This window comes from Sus scrofa, chromosome 4 (assembly GCF_000003025.6).
Source record: "Sus scrofa isolate TJ Tabasco breed Duroc chromosome 4, Sscrofa11.1, whole genome shotgun sequence".
Taxonomy (NCBI): domain Eukaryota; kingdom Metazoa; phylum Chordata; class Mammalia; order Artiodactyla; family Suidae; genus Sus; species Sus scrofa.
The window spans coordinates 73,832,310-73,851,584 of record NC_010446.5 but is presented as its reverse complement, the minus strand read 5'-3'; the positions used below and the strand labels follow the sequence as shown (position 1 = coordinate 73,851,584).

The window sequence follows — 19,275 nt, the reverse complement described above, 5'->3', positions numbered from 1 at the left end:
AAGAAAATAGATGATCAATCAAGCAATAAGTATTGAATGAACATTTATCTACCATGAATCTTGTAAGATATCCAGATAGATCTGGATGAAAAATGTGTGCCCCTAAGAGCTGAACCTCACTGTTGAGACATTAATCATAAATAAAAAAGGATGATGCGACAAATACAGTGTAAAAATAGAGTAATATTAAGTACTAAAATATAGTAGACTACTTCTGAATATTACAGATTATAATTAGAGAAAAATGAAGGTGAACTGAAATTAGGAAAAGGAAGGAAGGAAGGAAGGAAGAAGGAAGATGTGGCCCCTGACCATGTGCTTCAAGGGATACAAAGAACGTGGGTAAAGCATGAGCATTCCAAGTTACAGTGGCATGGAAAAGAGTATCATAGGGAAGCCATGCAAAGTTTAAGATTTCATGCAAGAGAAAGTTAGCAGCCACTGGAGGAATAAGGAAATTACATTGTGACTAAGATCAGTGCATGTAAAGCAGATCTGAAGGCACGGACAGCAGATAAAGGCTCTTGTGGGGACACAGTCGTGAGATGGTACTGGTGAAAACAGGAATTCCAGCACAGTCCAAGACAAACTACAAAAATGAATTGATGTGATGAAGAAAAGCATGCAAAGAAGACTTCCAGATATTTAGCTTTAAGGAACAGAAGAACAAAGATGATAATGGCAAAAATGGTGAAAGAGAGATAGTTTTAAGTTTGATTTTGGAGATGCTAGCCTAAAATGTCTGCAAAAATAAAACATGAAAATCACAGGATTTGATATCTACTGATGTTAGGGCTTTTCAGTCAGCATTATAGTCACAGATAAAACCATGATAGCATATGTGCCAACTGGAGAATAAAGGGCAGAGAGAGAAAGGCAGCAACTGAAGGATGACAAAGATTCCTTGACTAAACACTAGTCAGGTTCCTCTGAGCCTTCTTCTCAACTATGTCTCAACCTGGGGCTAAAGTGTCTGTCCTTGTAATGTCTAGTTTTAGAAAGAATCCTTCTAAACCAGTTTAGAGAAGTCCCCCTCCCCCAAATATCTGATCAAATTCCCCATCTCCCATCACCCCATCCTTCATATCTGATCACCCTGGCCTGTCTCCAACAAGAATCCTGTTAGGTCAGTTTAGTGGGAACTCCCCCTTTCCACAGTAATTACCCTTAATATTATGTTGCATTCTCTCCTCTCTCCTGCAAAGAAGCTCTTTGACTATAATAAATTCCCTATTTATTCTTGTTGCATTCAGAGTTGCAACAGTCTTGACACCACCTATCACAATAGTCTTTAATTAAAATCTTTCTCATCATTTTGTCAAGTTTCAGAATATTTTTTCTTTAACAAAGGTCAAGTCAAATGGTTTACTCATTACTAAGGGGTCAAGAAGAGTCCATGTGAAGGGGAGAGAGATCTCCATTTTTTAGGAAGGGTAAAAGGATACAATGTGATTAACATAATAGTTATTTTTCATTCTGGTAATTTTTTGCCACTAGTTTAGTCAATTGTTATTACAAATAAATCATCTCTCATGCCTGTTTTAAGTGAAACCAAAAACTTCTGTTCAAAAGGACACCCTTTCCATGAAGTAGATCAAATCTTTTTAGCATGCAAAATGCTATCCCTACATTTTTTTTTTTTTTGGTCTTTTTTTTTTTTTTTTTGTCTTTCTAGGGCTGCACTAGCAGCAAATGAAGGTTCCCAGGCTTGGGGTCAAATAGGAGCTGTAGCCGCTGGCCTTTGCCACAGCCACAGCAACGCCAGATCCGAGCTGGGTCTGTGACCTACACCACAGCTCACGGCAACGCCGCATCCTTAACCTACTGAGCAAGGCCAGGGATACAACCTGCATCCTCATGGATGCTAGTTAGATTCATTTCCACTGAGCCATCATGGGAACTCCCCATTCCTGCATTTAATTATGTTCTTCTTTATACTGTTCTCCAGTTTATTATATATGGTCTCCCCAAATACCTAAATTCAGGACAAACATAGTCTAACAACAAAACAACAACTCTGACTCTATCAGTGGGAATACTAGAATATCATTTGTATTGTACTTTATAAAGTAACTGCACATCCATTATCTCATAATTGAATCCTCACAACCATCCAAAAAGCCAGTAGAATTTTTTTCATTTTACCAAGCAAATTGAAAGTGGAGAAGAGACTGAATGAGCCAGGATCACACAGCTCCTGAGCCAGGATCACACAGCTCCTGAGCCAGGATCACACAGCTCCTGAATAACCTCTGTCCCCAGCAGAGCTCTGACCAGAAACTGGGGTGTCAGAATCCCACTGACTGCTCAAGGCAGCTCTGGTCTGGGGTGAACATCTCTAAGGAATTCTACTGCAATCACAGACAACCATCTCTCCTGAAATTATAAATGTTCCCCCTATGATATAGTCTATAAACAAGGAAGTAAGTGCTCTTCGTTCCCCCTATGATATAGTCTACAGCCAAGGTAGTAAGTGCTAGTGAGCATACCACCTCCTAATGTGCTCTCAGATGCCCAGTGTCAATGCTCCACTCCTTCCCATGTGAGTTTGGACAGAGATATTTCACCTGCTCTTGAGGGTCCATGTGAGTATCTCCTTCAGATCTTTTTCATCAAGAAGTCATTGTCAGAGGCATTCACTTCCCAAATGGGACGTAACCAGGAAAGGCATGACACTTGGTACCCAAGAATGTGCCTCTCATTGCTCTAGTCCCTGAGTTTGAGGCCTCCCTTATAGAGCTCCTGAAACATACATGATGTATACAAGCACATTTTTGCTGTTATTCTGGCAGAGAACTGCTCCTGCATCAATTCTCTCCTGGTGGGAGTTGGAAGGTTCCAGATAGTCTTGATGAAAGACTTGTCCGGACTAAGAGCCTGAACAATTGACATTTTATTTACATGGCTGATACTGAATGAAGTTCAATACTTATTGATTCTTGCTTGTTTGCTAAGGGCCATGATGTACAAAATGTGCTATTAAAAAAGGAAAATTTATTTATTAGACTATAAAGAATAGAAGCAATTGAGAGCCTGACAATCCTGTATACAGGACAATCATTCTGTCCCTTTAATTCATCGTAAGACAAATGTTAAACACAGTTAAGTGGCAACCCACCACTTCCGGTGGAGCACTTGGGAATGTATGCACTGTTGCAGGGAGAAGATGGATCAACTCAGTTTTATCCACTCTTTCACCATTGCTTTGAACATGATGCCAAGGGAAGCTAGAACTTCATTCTGCCTAACAAATCACCCTGACAGTGCAACATGGAAAGTTTCTAAATGGGAGGAACTTGATTCTTGAATAGAAAGGGAGTTGTCAAGTTGATTCAGGATCTTAGCACGAACGAACTGAGAGATAGGTATGGCTCCCACGCAAGATTCCTGCAACTCCCTAAGGCATACACAGTCATTTGCTTAAGATTTTTTATATTTCTGTTATTGTGCAACAGAAGAACTGGATATATCTATGGTGACTTCAAGTTTCACATTTTGACTGCCTGTTCAGAGCATCATTCAGTATCTCTGAAAAGCAGCACTTGAAAAAGTATCTTTACATGAGATCTAAGCAAAGTAGAATAAAATACCTCTGAAGGTATTGATCATGTTACTTGGGAAAACTCTAATGACTGTAATTTGTTAGGCAGAATGAAGTTCTAGCTTCCCTTGGCATCATGTTCAAAGCAATGGTGAAAGACTGGATAAAACTGAGGCAAAGGAATAACAAGTAATTCCACCCTGTTTTAAAAAGCATAGATAGGGAGTTCCCATTGTGGCTCAGTGGTAATGAACCCAACTAGGATCCATGAGGATGCACGTTCAATCCCTGGCCTCGCTCAGTGGGCTAGGGATACAGCATTGCCATAGGTCACAGACGCAGTTCAGATCTCGAGTTGCTGTGACTGTGGTGCAGGCCAGCAGCTACAGCTCCAATTCAACCCCTAGCCTGGGAACTTCCATATGCCACAGGTGCGGCCCTAAAAAAGAAAAAGGAAAAAAGCCATAGATAACTGACAATGGAAATTATTTGAAAAGGAAAATACTGCATGACAGGCTGTCCATGACTACGGTAATTCCATACCTTTACCAAAAATTGTGTGTGTATTTCTTTGAATTTGCCCATAGAATCATTAATATTTATAAAGGGGAGAAGAGATAAAATTGTTTTACCTTGAGCCATAATAATCAAAGAGATCTGCTGTAATTTGGTTCTCTGCTCTGAATGTTTCCAGTCAACTAAAGCAGTAATCTAATTCATTCTGATTATCTGAGAATAGCTTTTTGAAATAGCAGCATCATTTCAGTTGAGTTCTGATCTTGCCTTACTTTTGTTAATATCATTTGATAGACCCATAACTACTAATTTTTGGATATTAGTTCAATTTTATTTTGTAATGATTTGTATTTGGCTTCATTTTAATTTGGAAAAGGCTTATTTCTTTTTTTAATTAAAAGAGGAAAGAATAACTAATGCCTTAAAAGTCTGCATTTTAAAGAAAGTCATCCACAGAGAATCAGAGAAATGAAAACATCACTTTTCAAAGGGTCAGCCTGGCCAAACTCTGTGAGGCCTTGAGGCCATGAGAGCTGGTAGGTTTCCTTGAGTCAAAAGCAATGTGAAATCTACTGGTAACTAACAGAGGGGGTTTGCTTGCAAACAGTATGACTACAGCTATAACTATCTTAAAATATACCTACAGATATGAATTTTATTTAATTAATGTCTCTATGTCCTATACATATCTACCTTTCACATATATGTTAAATATATTTATTTAATGCTCTCTAGATAAGGGCACAAAGCTCACTGTTAAAAGGATAGGACAATGAACCAGACAGGGAATTTGTCCTTAAGAGAAGGGAAAGCTAAAATTTTGGGGACTCCTACTATGGGTCATACCCTAGACTGCATTTCCGCTACAATTATAATTGTTGTCAAGAAAAATGGTGAGAAGTCATGTGACTTCTCTCAGCTAAGTTATAAAATGACTTTTAAGTTTTCTTTTAATATATCTTCATAACTGTTATCTTCACATTTACCATCATCCCTTCCCTTTCTTTATTCTGAAATTCAGTTATCCAGTTTCTTTTCTCCCTACCCTACCCCCTTCACTATTGTTTTTAAAGAATTCAGTCAGAGATTTGCACTGAAGAGGTTATTTCTGGGTATCTACTGCTGTAGCCAGGGTGGGGGAGTGTGGGTAGGCAGAGAAAAACCTGACTCCAAGTACAGGCGTTCCTTTGTACCTCAGTGGACAATCAACAGACTAACTCAGGAAAGAAATTCCAAGAATAGCTGCCTTAATAGGTGAAAATTAGCAGGAGGGGTAGGACAGAAAGAACAAAAAGAGAGGCTATATAAATGCACTTTGTAAATTCTTTCTCTTAGAACCTACACATTACTATTATTATATTTATTTAAGCAAAAATTTAAATCACTATTTAAATGCTAGGTGTCTCAATTTTAAATCCTCTTAGTTCTGTTTATCATGGGAGGAAGGAGACCTTAACAATCAAAAATATCAACAATTCAAATGATATTTTAAGAGTTATTCAATATATTTGGTTATTAGATGGGTTTACTGGAAAAATAAAATAAAAATCAGTGGCTGATCATTTCCGTTTTTAAGTCAACACTGCAAGGAACATTTATGCAGATGAAATGTATTTGCAATAACAGTGCTTTGAAATAAATGCTATTAAGAAAGCTTAGGGAATGATTATATTTTATTTCAATAGAAGGAACAATTGAACTCTGCTCTTGTCTTCTGTTTCAACATCATGTCTCTCTGTCCCTCCTCCTCTTGTAATAAATATTCTCTTGCCAGCCCTGTTACTGACAATAATGTAGGTGAACTCTGCACCATGTACATCTGTCATTATTAATGACCATGGGAGAGAGAAACGATAACTCACTCTTTTCGGAACCAAGAGGGCAAAACACCATAGAAATTTCCTTCTGTGTTTTCTGCCGCTAGAATACCTGCATTTATCTTTTCTAAATTCACCAATAAGCTTCCATATTCAGAATAACACATTTCTAACTTCAATTGCAAAATACTGTCATAGAGAAGACACCTGTTGCTGTATGAAGGTATTTATGAAAACAATACTTGTTTTAGGTATACAATACATAAAACCCTTTTAAAGCTCACACTATAAAGAAAGTTATGGTAGAAAACATTTCTTTTACTCAGAGGCTTAAATAACTTTCAATATGACTAGGCCACAGAATGCCCTTACTAAAATACTTATTCTATTCACTAAGTTTATAAAAGGATACATTTATTTTAAATTAGGCCTTTCAGGTATTTTGTACTTGAATTCTGAAAGAAGTCTTAAACTACTATGTTTTTTATTATCAAAATATAAACTAAATGCTATAGAAACAAAGTAAAAGATAGAGATAATGTGCTTCTTTAAGAACAAAGAGCCCTTATTCACTTTTCAGAAAAATCAGAGGATGGTTGTGCTAATACTGTGCTGGAAAATAGACACAAAACTCTGCATTAGCTACTTTTTAGTGGAAGCACAGATAACACTCTTTAAAAAAATATATATATATATATCTATATAGATATAGATATATATATATACCACTTCATGTAGACATTTTATTTCAAACTAATTCTTAGGCAGCAGCTTTCTGTCTGTCCCCAATTTTAAGCCACATGCTATTAACACCTTTTACTTCTCCTTAGCATTGATGCTGACAAAACATTGTCATGAAGATTATTTTGACTTACTGGAAATGGACTTTTCCAGAACATAAAGTTTAAGACTTCGATAGACTGGGAGGGCTCTGTTTAAGCCACTAACATGCTCTGCTAAATCTCTCTTGTCTTCCCACTGGCTCTTTACACTGTCTATTGATATGTGAAATTCCAGAAATATCAGCTTTTGTCAACATTACAGTCTGCACTACTATTAGTAGCTTTTAAAGAAAGTATAAAGAAATATTAGCAAAAAATAACTTTTGTCTTTCAACAGATGTTTAGAAGACAGTAAAATATCCACTAATTTTAAACATTCTCTACCCAAATCCCAAACTAAAATACAGTTTTCCAAATGCAATGCAAGGTATAAATGTAATTCTATATGCCAATGAATACTACAGTAGTAACTCAAGATTTTATGTCTGTTTAAATGATAAATCATGCCAAACAGTAAGGAAACAAACCAAGCAAAAAAAAAAAAAAATACAAAAAAAGGATAGTGAGAAGTGGGCCCTATACACCCCCTGAAAAATGTTAAACTCCTCTAGCTACTACGAGATAACTTTAACCAACAAAGCCTTCAATCTGAGAGATGTTCTACCACCAAACTTTAAGGAAAAGAATCCCCTTGATTTTTAGGCCCACAGTTCAATGAACAAGTCAATAAATCAACAATAATTAGTCACATTTCCAATTCTATAATATTTAGCTGCCAGCCACCAAAGGCTGCACTCCACTTCAAAATGAGTTTGTCTACATTGATTTTAAGAAAAAAATAAATCCAGTCAAATATGTTTGATTTAAAAACTTATATGACGTCATATAATCATTTTGAAATTGTCACTTCCAATTTTGTTTTTGTTCCAATGTAAATATACCAAAGGAAGGCCACAGGCTTTGTGTTGGGAGAAGGTCTCTTCTATTTTATCAAATGATCCTGGCACTTCTCTTATTATTATAGTAGGAAACAGAGGATGTGAAGTTTGGGAGAACAAGAATGAGAGTTTTTCTTTACAAACTTTTCTCCCTCTGAGACTTACAAATTTTCAAGGTGAATCAAACCATCCCACCAAAGTTCATAGAGAATAAAACCTGTTTGACTCCTGGGGTGTGGGGAGCTGTCGGGAGCACATTTTTCCACTCCCCAAACTCCATGACTGTCCTTACTTCTCCCTACCTGTTCATGTTGGATGATAGAATCAGGCCAAATGAGTTTGTTTCCATCTCTGCTACTGTTTTTACTTAATAGCCTCCCCTCATCAGTATTATAAAGGGGCCTATACCTTAGTCCCATGTAAATTTTTTGTCACTAAAACTAAAAAAAAGTATCAATAAATATTTCAAGGACATAAAATCATTCCATTCAACAAACTGCTTCAAATCAAATTAGTCCGAAACACTTTATCCTTAAAACTATAAAAACATTGTGATACTAAATATTCAATATTATCAGTCAGGCAAATTGGCCCAGGTCAAATGTGCAAATTTTTAAAATGAGATTGCTAAATTTCTCGCCCTGATAGCTTCGTAATAAATAATGTGCTTCTATTCAATCTGTACATTAAGTCTTTTATGTGGCCTTAAGGCACTCTCTGATGGCTATGCCCATTACAATGTAGCCATAGAAACTGACACATTTATTTCTTGGATTAGTGTGCCATTGAAAATATTAATATGATGCAGTAAATGGGGATTTAATCTAATCTACTGATGGCAGGATGAAGTTAGTAAAAGGTTGAGTGCCCTTATGGAGAAAGAAAGATTATATCTGCAGAGAGAAGCTTGTTATTGGTTACAAAGATCAACTAAACAGCCTATGACATATTATGCACTTTCTACATTTAAAAAGACTTTCAGTCTCAGCTTGGAGGCTTTCTGCAGGCCAAAGAATGCTTTCTCACATACATATTTTAAAGATTTCAGTATCCAAGCTGAAACACCTTTTATCTATAAGCATAAACAGAAAAGCACACCTCTCATAACATATTGTGCGAAACATGGCACCCTGGGTGAAACTGGTATGACTCAAACCATTTTTGTAAAATTTATTTGATTTGAAGGCATTTGCTTAGCCTTTCACCTCTGCCAAGGGTTAAAAAAAAAAACAAAAAAAAAACACACACACACAGAAAAACTTCATCAAAGAGAGCCAATTTCATTTAATATGTTCTGAGAAAATGCAGCTAATCGTTAATTTCATTCATTTCTAACTGGAAATCAGATATCAACAAATACTCCTTTTGTTATGGACTATATCACATTTGACTCTGATGTCTCCTAGTAATTCATAAGATTCTAGGTCTGTCCCCTCTTTACTCTGCAGCAAACTACATAAATTTCAAAGATATATTCTGACAGATGAGGCATTGTTGAAAAGCAAAGTACAGCACTTTGTCCTTGAAATGTTAACATGTAATGCCATAAAGTATTCAAATAATAATTTACTCAATCTTTCAGGGTAATTAATTAAAATGCTGGAGATGTTGGAGAAAATCACCTTGAGCTTATAAAACTGTAAAGCCCACCCCCTTCTTCTCTGCATGCAAGCTGCCCCTGCAGACCTACCACATGCTTTCCCAGTTATGGGGTTTGATTTCAGAAGATAATAAATAGCCAGGATCTAATTTTGCCATGTCACAACCGATTATGTTTCACAAGAAAAGGTGGAGAGCTCACCTACCAGATGAAGGTGAAACATAAAACCACTTTTATTTATGTCATGTGTCTAAATTCAACTCAGCCTGGTCCTGGGTACTGGGAGTGTGTAGACTTCCACTGTCATGCGAATTTATGTACCTCAAGAATGTGTCAAATATAAACATAAATTTAATCAAAGGGATGGAAACCTTTATCACACACATACACAAAAAACACATTTTTGACATCTAATATAAATTATTTTAATGTGTTTTTTTACTACTTTTCAGAAGGTCACAAAGAAAGAATAAGACATTAAGCAGATACAGCCTATGGCTATGTCTTAATTCAGGTGATGATTACCAGTGTAATTGAGACCCAGACTCATTTTTTATTTTATTTTTTTACTTTCAGAAGTTCATTTCTCCTCACTATCTTAAACAACTGTACTAGAAAGTTGCTGGATTGTAACAACGCAAAGGAAATTTTATCATAGGAATTTATATTTCCAATGGGAATAAAATCAGGCCTAAGTCTCTGACCCTTCAAGCAAAATGAAAGCCTCTCAACACTTTCTGGATGAGCCTAGCCAAAAATGCGTTTCCAGCATGACATTTTGGGTGCAGAACCAAAGGCAAAGTTTGGACCTCAGAGTTCCCGTCTCTGTTCATGTCAGGAGGATAAAACAGAAGGCTGATAACAATAGATTAACAAGGCCCGGGTATTATTCAGCCATTCCCCGCAGTTGGATAGGCTTTGGACAGAATTTTAATGACTAAAAAAATTGCATATGATGAATAAGGATGTCATTTTCAATTAACATGAACAAAGGATCATTCCCATATTTGGCAAACGAGGTAGCTGTGGTGTAAGAAAAGCTGGGGCATTTGCAGACAATGCATCACCGCCTGCAAATCAAAACAAACTGATGCCATTTGGGTCCCCTCGAAGCGACTCGACTGGGGCTTCTGGAAGGTACTATTCACCACAGGTTACGGCTCGCACGATGGGCCTCCTATGACTAAAAATACTTACACCTAAAGGGACTGCAAAACATGTCAGCCCCCAAATTTATTTAGGATAAAATATGTAGAGACCTAAAAAGAACATACAATTCGTATTCCATGACAAAGCAGAAATCAAGATCTTAATAAGCTTTGAGCTTATTAAGTGTGAACTTACTTTTCAAGAGGCTTTCCAACAGCGCCTGAAGCTGACAGGAAACGTAACATGCTCCCTCAGGACAGAACACGCAAGCTCCACTTGGCGTGCGTGCCCGGGGACGCAACATGGGATCCAGGACGTAATGTGCGCGTGCCCAGGACGTAGGTACGTGCCTGCCCAGGATGCAACATGGGTCTCAGGGCGTAATGTGTGCATGCTGAGGACGTAGCGTGCGTGCCCAGGTCGCAATATGGGTCTAAAGTCGTAATGTGTGCGTCCTCAGGACGTAGCTTGCGTGCTTGCCCAGGCTGTAGCATGCGTGCCCAGATCCCAACATGGATCTCAGGACGTAATGTGTGCGTGCCCAAGATGTTATTGTTCAGTGGCTTCCGGTTATGTGTTTCCTCACTTCAGGGCCCTGTCTCGAGTTCAGTTGGCTGTGGGATTTTATAGTGACCTCTCTCAGCTCCTCAGTAGTCTGGGGGTACATTCAGTTAGAGTTCCCACAAGCCCCTCAAGTAGCCCCTTGGAAGTGACATCCCAGACTCAGGGACTGCAGTGGGATTCCAAGGACTCTAGTGGCATGTAAGAGCCTCAGGGAAGCAACATCAGCCTTAATTAACTCAAACCATTAACCATAAGCTAATATTGCCATCCACGCTGAGGATGTAAGGCTTTCTGACCAGCAGTCTCCACTGACGGCCCATCAGACTCAAGTCCCCACCAGACCCAATTTACTGGTCATTGATATGATCAGGTGCTTTCAGCGCATGATAGTCATATTCCAAATATGCAATCATTTTTTTCTTAACCATGTTCAACTGGGTTACACAAAGTTAAAACAAACGACAATCCAGCAGGACTTCTCAGAGCCATTTATAAGCTAACATTTAGTGAGTCTCTTGAGACTGTATACAATGATGTTTTAATTTTTTTGACCTAGGAAAACTTTGCTCTCATGGAGCACCTATTAATTTCACAAGACACTTATGTTCCCCGGCAAGTAGTGTGGAGAATCCTGCAGTAGGTAACGGAAGTAAAATTATTATCAGCCTACTAATTGCTTTGCATTCTTAAAGTTTCACCTAGATCTAAGCGCTCTTTGATTGTACCCATTGTGCTGTTTACAATGCGGAATATGACCAACCATCATCTAATATCGAGAGATGGACCCTGTGTGTCCTTTGTGTATTTCTAAAGAAATTTAGAAGGAAAAGACAAAACAGAGAATGCCAATAGCACCCGCCATTAATAGAAGCATCTCCAAAGAAAGGAGGGGTCCAGGGTGCTGGGGAGGGTTAGATATAACTTTCTCTAGGTTATGAATTCCTTGGAGAAGAAACTCATATATCTCCAGTCCCTGCTTTCAGATGACTCTACAATGTTGCCCACAATTCCTTGTTCTTGTCTTGACTGGCTCCTTCTCCCTCATTTCACAGCACTCATTCCACTTCTTCAATCATCTCTTGAAAGCTGCTAACCAACTGCATTTCATCACTCTGAGCATATGACTCTGCTCTGTTCACTAAGTAACCAGGGGCATTGGTGGGAGGATCCTCAGGTTGGAGACCCATAGCATAAATCAACTACCTTCTGCATTTTTCCTTTCTTGCTTCCTGCAGTTTCAAACCATTGGTGCCCTTCCTTCTGCTGAAGGCAGCGCCATTCCAGCTCCACTCCAGGCCCAGTGAGTCCTGAGACTGTCTCCACTACTCGATCCTCTCCAGTAACACTATCTTCTCCATATAAATATACTTAAGATTCTCTGATCCGAAAATAACCACTCCAGCTATCTCCCCCAAACACTGCTCCATCCATTTCCTCAGGTAAATGTGTAGAAGAGCCACCCATACTCTCAGACTCAACAACCTCAATTTCTCTCACTCCTAGTTCCATTATTATCTAACTTCAATACTCATTACTCCGTTTAAACTACTTTCATCAAGTTGCTAATGTTTCAATATAGGCAAATTTTATGGGCCATTTCTCCATCGTTATCTTATTATAATATTCGTTGTTGACAAAACACTCCCTAGAACTCTTTATTCTTTTGGCATCAGTGACACCACTCTATCCTGGTTCTGATTCTTCTTTTTAAATCTCTTCCTCTCTTTAGCACTTAAAACTTGGGGTCCCCCATGATTCCATTCCTGGTCTGTTATTTTTCACTCCCAATAAGCTCTTCTTGGGCAATACAAACAGACAGGTCTGATAATACTCTTAGCTCAGTTTTATGCCTAGCTTCTTTAGTCTGTTTCTTCATCTGTAAATTGAAGTTAATGGGAGCATCTCTCTTACAGGGTTGTTATAAAAATTACATAATTCATGTAGAGTGTTCAGCACAGGGCTTCCATACATGCCTGGTCCATGGTATCAATAAATGTTGTTGTCATGTTGGAAATGATTTTCTTTCTCAGTCACTGGCACCCAACCAATCATCCACATCTGATTTTTCCTCTTGTACACATCACAAATCTCTCCATTGATCTCTGCCATGTTAGATCAATGCTGCCACTTCATTCTCCCTTCATCTACATCTAGATCAATAGTTTTCAAAGTTTCTACCAGAAGACCTAAGGTTCCTCTTTTTCTGTCTCCTATATTTAGTAAATTTCAGTGTATATGTTTTTTAAGGCTTTTGCTGCTCTTTAAAGGTTGGAAAACTATCAGTCTGATGGATACCAAATTGGCATTCCCACTTTCCATCCTCTTTACCAACCCAGTCACTGCACCGAAGCCTGAGTAATCTCTCTATGGTCGACATCTGCTAGGTCACTTCCTCAATAAAACCTTTAAATGGCTTCTTATAAACATCAGCAAATAAATGCCAACCCCTTCAACATAACTCAGAGTCTAAACCCAGGCCTAATCCCCCTTGTTCTAGCAATATCAATCTTCGAGCAGCTCCCCAAAGGCTCAAGGTGACTCACAACCTAGTTTGGTGCATGCTGGTTTCTTGATCTTCCCACCCTTCACCTGGCTGATTTTTACTGGATCCTTCATTTCCCACCATCTTCTTTAGGAAGTCTTCCTTGAAGTCCAGGCCAGACCAGGGCCTCCCCTTGTCCTTCCTGGGCATTGTTCTACTTTCGCAGCTTCCACAATACGTTGTAATTACCTTCATATGTGTCTCTCTGCCCTACTGGAAAATAACTGTATCCTGTTTACCCTGAACTCCCCATGCTGACATCAGAATAACTGCACTAGAAATGTTTGTGGTTCTGACATAAACTGTGTGTTCTTGAGAAGCAACAAGGTAGAAAAGAAAGAGCTCAGGACAGAATTGGCAAACAGGGGGTGAAGACCAAAACCAGTGAGTGCTACATCTAGAAGGGGAATATAAAGCTGTCTCTGAACTGAGCAGGAAAAGTTGGAGACTGATTAGCACTTTCTTTTTTTTTTTTTGGTCTTATTGCCTTTTCTAGGGCCACTCACATAGCATGTGGAGGTTCCCAGGCTAGGGGTCGAATCGGAGCTGTAGCCACTGGCCTACACCAGAGCCACAGCAATGCAGGATCCAAGCCTCATCTGCGACCTACACCACAGCTCATGGCAACGCCGGACCCTTAACCCACTGAGCAAGGCCAGGGATCGAACCTGCAACCTCATGGTTCCTAGTCGGATTCGTTAACCGCTGCACCACGACAGGAAATCCTGATTAGCACTTTCTGTATGGGCACGGGATGGGGTCATGCTAGACCTCTGCAGTCAAGACTTTTCTGTCCTTCCTATGTAGGCTCTGAGGTGATAGCCTCCTTCCAATTCTGGTTTCATCACTTACGGGCTGCCTGTTATTTATTACACCTGAGCTTCATTTCTTTACAGCAGTGTCCACTCTCCATCACAGCTGCTAAGAAATAATGTAGGTAAAAGCATCTCTAGAAGTTTAAAGTCCTTGATCCAACTATATCTTATTCTTATTTTAATTCCCAATAGAAACAAGCAAAGGTCATGAGTGCTCCAATTACATTCACTGAATGATTATTATGTACTTCATTATATCGAGGCATAGCCTAAGTACTGAGTCCATCACCTCTTTTTGAAATATTTCACTTTCTCAAAATGCTTTTGAGCCAACTCTTGTGACTGTTACTACTTCAAACACGTTCCCTTTAAGCCTGGTAAAATAATTAAATACATACAGCTATCTCTACACCCCTGAAATGGGGGACTACCTGTCTAGAAAATGTACATAAAATCTTTTCTTTCTGCTGTAAGGTAGAATCATTGCTGCTCAGTTGTACTTGCAATGAGAATCTGTCTGCTTGAAAATACATTCTTGCTTCTGCATATATGGCCTTAATTAAATGGTAGAGTTACTTGATAACCTGAGTGTCTTACCTAGAAATCCTATTTTTTCCCAAATAATTCAACCTTTTAAAAATAACTCAGGAGGAATCAATTATAGACTTGATCAACTTTTATTGGTCTGGGGCAAAAATAGAGTTTCCTACAGAGAACGTCACATCATTTGCATTTCCTTATAGGCTTGTTACACTAAATAAGATAATAGTTGCTTATAACATCAAAATATCAAAAGTGATGGCAAATTATTATTTACTGAAAAATTATGATAAGCAAACTAAAAAACAGCACCACAGAGCATAATTCTAATTTGGTAAAAAATTACACGCTTTATAGATTTTGTAATACCCCGTATATATTAAATGCATCTCTAACACTATCAGCGTTTATGCTTAAATAAAAATAGTGAAAACAATGGAAAGGTACACACTAAACTATTAGCAGAAATTATTTCTGGAGGTAGAACTGAAGGAGAAAGTGGGAATGTTTTGACCTTTTATTCTGTTTACTGCTGTATAATTTATAATAGAAATGCAAGAATAAGTATTATAATTATTGGGGTTGAAAGATGTGTAATAATAATAATTGGATTTTTAATTATTATCATGAGTGATAATAATAACTGGATTTGAAAGACTTTGTAATTAAAATTAAAAAAGACAAACCAATAATTGGCATGAGTCAAGTGTAGGATTTCTGAAGCAGTGCAGAATTTAGAAATAAATACACAGACTGAAGAATGAGCAGTATTCCTCAAAGATATCTAAGTCCCCAAGGAGGTATACATTTTCACAGACAACTTTATAAGGGAAACACATATTTTAGTCACCTTTCTTCCCAGTTTCTAAAGAAAGGACACTCAAAGAGTCTTTTGTCTTACTAATGTCACTCTATTTGGTAACGGCACAAAAAAACCCCACTGCTACATGGTATCCCAAAATAATGGAAAAAGTAAAGACTAGATAATGATTTCTTTTCTTAATATCTGAATGCTATTATTCAACATTCACTAACATTTGCATTTCTTTCACAGAACCATCACTAAAACTCACTTCCTCATTCAGCACAAGTCTTACACAGCCTATAATGTTCTAAGTGACCATGGGCAAGAATTATATCTGATCACATTTGTATTTTTCCTGGTTTTGTTAACTTTTATTGAGTTAAGTAATTGAGGTTACTCATTTTAGGCCATAATTTTGACTTTGCAGTTAGATATATAAAGAAAATAGCTGCAGAGTTCCTGTCATGGCTCAGTGGAAATGAATCTGACTAGCATCTATGAGGACACAGGTTTGATCCCTGGCCTTGCCAGTGGGTTAAGGATCAGGCATTGCCATGAGCTGTGGTGTAGGTCGCAGACATGGCTCAGATCTGGCGTTGCTGTGGCTGTGGTGTAGGCCAGCGACTACAGTTCCAATTGGACCCCTAGCCTGGGAGCCTCCATATGCCATGGGTATGGCCCTAAAAAGACAAAAGACAAAAAAATTAAAAAAAAATTAAAAAGAAAATATTTGCTTTAAAAGTTACATTTTTTTTAGCTTTCCATAGAAATTTCATAGCTATGTTCTGCCCATATTTCAGCACAGTAAAAAAAATACACCTAAGATTTCTAATATTCACTTCAAGGGGAGCTTTCTTCCACTGTCAATGTGGACTTTTGGTGCATCTCTTGAGTTCTCTCAGGTATACCCTGAAAGAAAATTCATAATAAAAATAACACAAAAGTGGAGTTCCCGTTCCCATTGTGGCTCAGTGGTGATAAACCTGACTAGTATCCACAAGGATGTGGGTTCATTCCCTGGCTCCGCTCAGTGGGTTAAGGATCTGGGGTTTCAGTGAGCTGTGGTATAATCTGTAGACACGTTTTGGATCCACGTTGCTGTGGCTGTGGTGCAGGCCGGCAGCTGCAGCTCTGATTTGACCCCTAGCCTGGGAAATTCCATTTGCCACACCTGCAGTCCTAAAACAAAAACAAAAACAAAAACAAAAAACAACAACAACAAAAAAACCCAACACAACAACAACAAAAATCTCCCACAAAATAAGCGTATTCTTGCACACGCTTTAAAAGTGACTCAGGTGCAATGGATCAGCAGTGTCTCTGCAGCTCTGGGACACAGGTTTAATCCCTAGCCGAGCGCAGTGGGTTAAGGATCTGGCGTTGCCACAGTGGCAGCATAAGTTGCAAACTGCATCTCGGATCTGTCCCTGGCCAGAAACTCCATATGAACTCCATTGCCGCAGGGTGGCCAAAAGAAGAAAAAGGAACAAACAAACAAAAAACAAGAATTCTCCAAGGTGAAAAAAATGAGCATTTCCTAGGGTGTTTTCCCTGAGCCCAAGATTTGAATGTTTACGCAGGCATTATCACCTTGGTTCATGAATTCGAGAGAACTGACTTACTGAAGAATAATGTCCGAAGAAGGATTTATATCAGCTCACTCATTAGCATATTCCTATTCTGTCATTTACTAGCAAGAGGATTTTAAATAATTTACTTAAACACTCTGAACCTCAGTTTCCTCTACTGTAAAAAGGATGTCCAACTCTCCCACTCCCTCACCCCCAAGTGCTGCTATAAATTTCAAACGGATGTATGAACACCCTGAAAACAATAAGGGAGAACACTAATTAAAGGATAATCACTCATTATCAAATTACTTTAAAAGTATAAATGGAATGGAAATGTCTCTTTCACACGCTTATTATCACCTGGTGAAATGGACTAACATGGTTTTAAAAAATGATTTTAATTAGTTTAATTTTCTAGCACCCATTAGCACTCCCAATATACTAATATTAATCGGAAGAGCTTTTGTTCCACCCCGAATATGCAGGTCATTACTAACCCATCTTAACTTCCTGGTACTTTGTCTATTCACTTTTTACTAACTTCAAACCAAAGCTGAAAGTCAAACATGGAGTGCACGTACCTCCCATATAAAAGCGAGTACCTCTCACCTTTTATGGAACAGACAGTCATCAGAGGGTGACAATGAAACCCAGATCACCTTATAAAAATCTTTGGAGTTCTCCAAACTCTGTCTCACACACACACACACACACACACACACACACACACACACACACACACACACTATGAGTCTATATTTTAGTTCAAAGATCAAAACTCCATTCAGAATCCCAAAACAAAAATAATTTGGCTCCTGCCTCCCAGACGATGGTCATAATATAATTTCAAGTAATTATAGAGAAAACAGAAAAGATCACTAGAGGCACAGAGGATCATAGGAGGAGGCACGCTCTGTTGACCCTGATGGCTCTGTGAACACCTCCTGAAGCCAACGCAGGGCAAACACAGGTAAGAACCAGGTAGGTGCATAACTACAGTCTTTGCATCATTTCCTTTAGCGAAAGGCCTCCTGTTCTCTCCTGCGCCTAACTGGTGTGTCCTGTGTACAAGTCTAGAGGTATCTTGGGCTGGAACTTCTTTGTCTGACATTTCCTGGGGCCTGAAGTGTCAGTCTGTTAATGAGATAAGTGCATCTAAGCAAGTGTTATCAGGGAATGAACCCAGAGGGCCATTCCAGGCGAGATGCACATTTCACGGTGGCCAATCTAGCCAGGTGTCAGCTTTTGTTCTGGAACTTGGCCTGGACTGGAAGTGCCCAGAGCCATGCATGGGGGACATCTGAAGCTTGGGAGGCCTGCTGGTCCCTTCAGGCCAGGTGTCTCTAAAGTTCTGCCATGTCTGGGAAGGTTCTGACCACTGGACTAAGATAACAGGCTTGTGACCGCCCTGGCACGATCCTCCAGAAGCCTCACCAGCTTCAACACCAGTCAGGGACTCCAAGAAAGACCAGTTAATGAGTTTCAGAAGTGATGTTTACCAACAGCATGAGGCCTCTGGCCGTGTTGATGCAGCCAGATTGAATTTTATAGCAGCAGCAGCAGCAGCCACAGCAGCAATAATGTTCACTGAACACTTCTCTTTCAGGCAGCCTGGGTGGTGTTTTAAGCAATTTCTATCATTTAATCCTCACCAGCAACCCAATAAAGAGTACTATTGTTTCCATTTTGCAGATGAGAAAACTGAGGCACAGAGAAGAAAAGAAACTTGCCCTCAGTGTTCTCGGATGCCTCTACAAAGCTCCATGCCTGGAATTCTCTCTTCATTGGGCACATGCTGCCCCAGGGATGCTGGAAAAATCCATGTACAGAATTCCAACTAAGTCAACAGTTAGCATTCAGTTTCTTCTGTGGCTTTGTGTAGCTAGACAGGTTGATATGGAAAGGCTCCAGTGCTTTCTTGAGGAATTGAAAATAAACTAATTAAAGGGTTTTAAGATAGGTAAACATTGTGTTTCATGAACATATGACTTTTTTGCTTCCACATGTCTTATGAACCTGAAGGTTCTCTTGGGTACAACTAAAACTAGTGGTTGTCAAACCAGTTTGCCAGTGCACAATGTAGTTTTTCGGTTTC

The 19,275-nt window shown here is 38.8% G+C and overlaps 1 protein-coding gene across 3 annotated transcripts in view; it reads right to left on the bottom strand.

Moving 5' to 3' along the window:
* The window catches only part of TOX (thymocyte selection associated high mobility group box), a 305,173-nt gene that overhangs the window by 263,768 nt on the left and 22,130 nt on the right, over positions 1 to 19,275 (bottom strand). The window contains exon 1 of one of the 3 annotated variants that reach the window (XM_021089344.1): positions 10,539 to 16,160. The exons of the other annotated variants lie outside the window; for them this stretch is intronic. The gene's annotated coding sequence lies outside the window, so the exon portion shown is untranslated. Of the gene's footprint in view, positions 1 to 10,538; positions 16,161 to 19,275 lie in introns of those variants that run through there. 3 annotated transcript variants of the gene reach the window in all.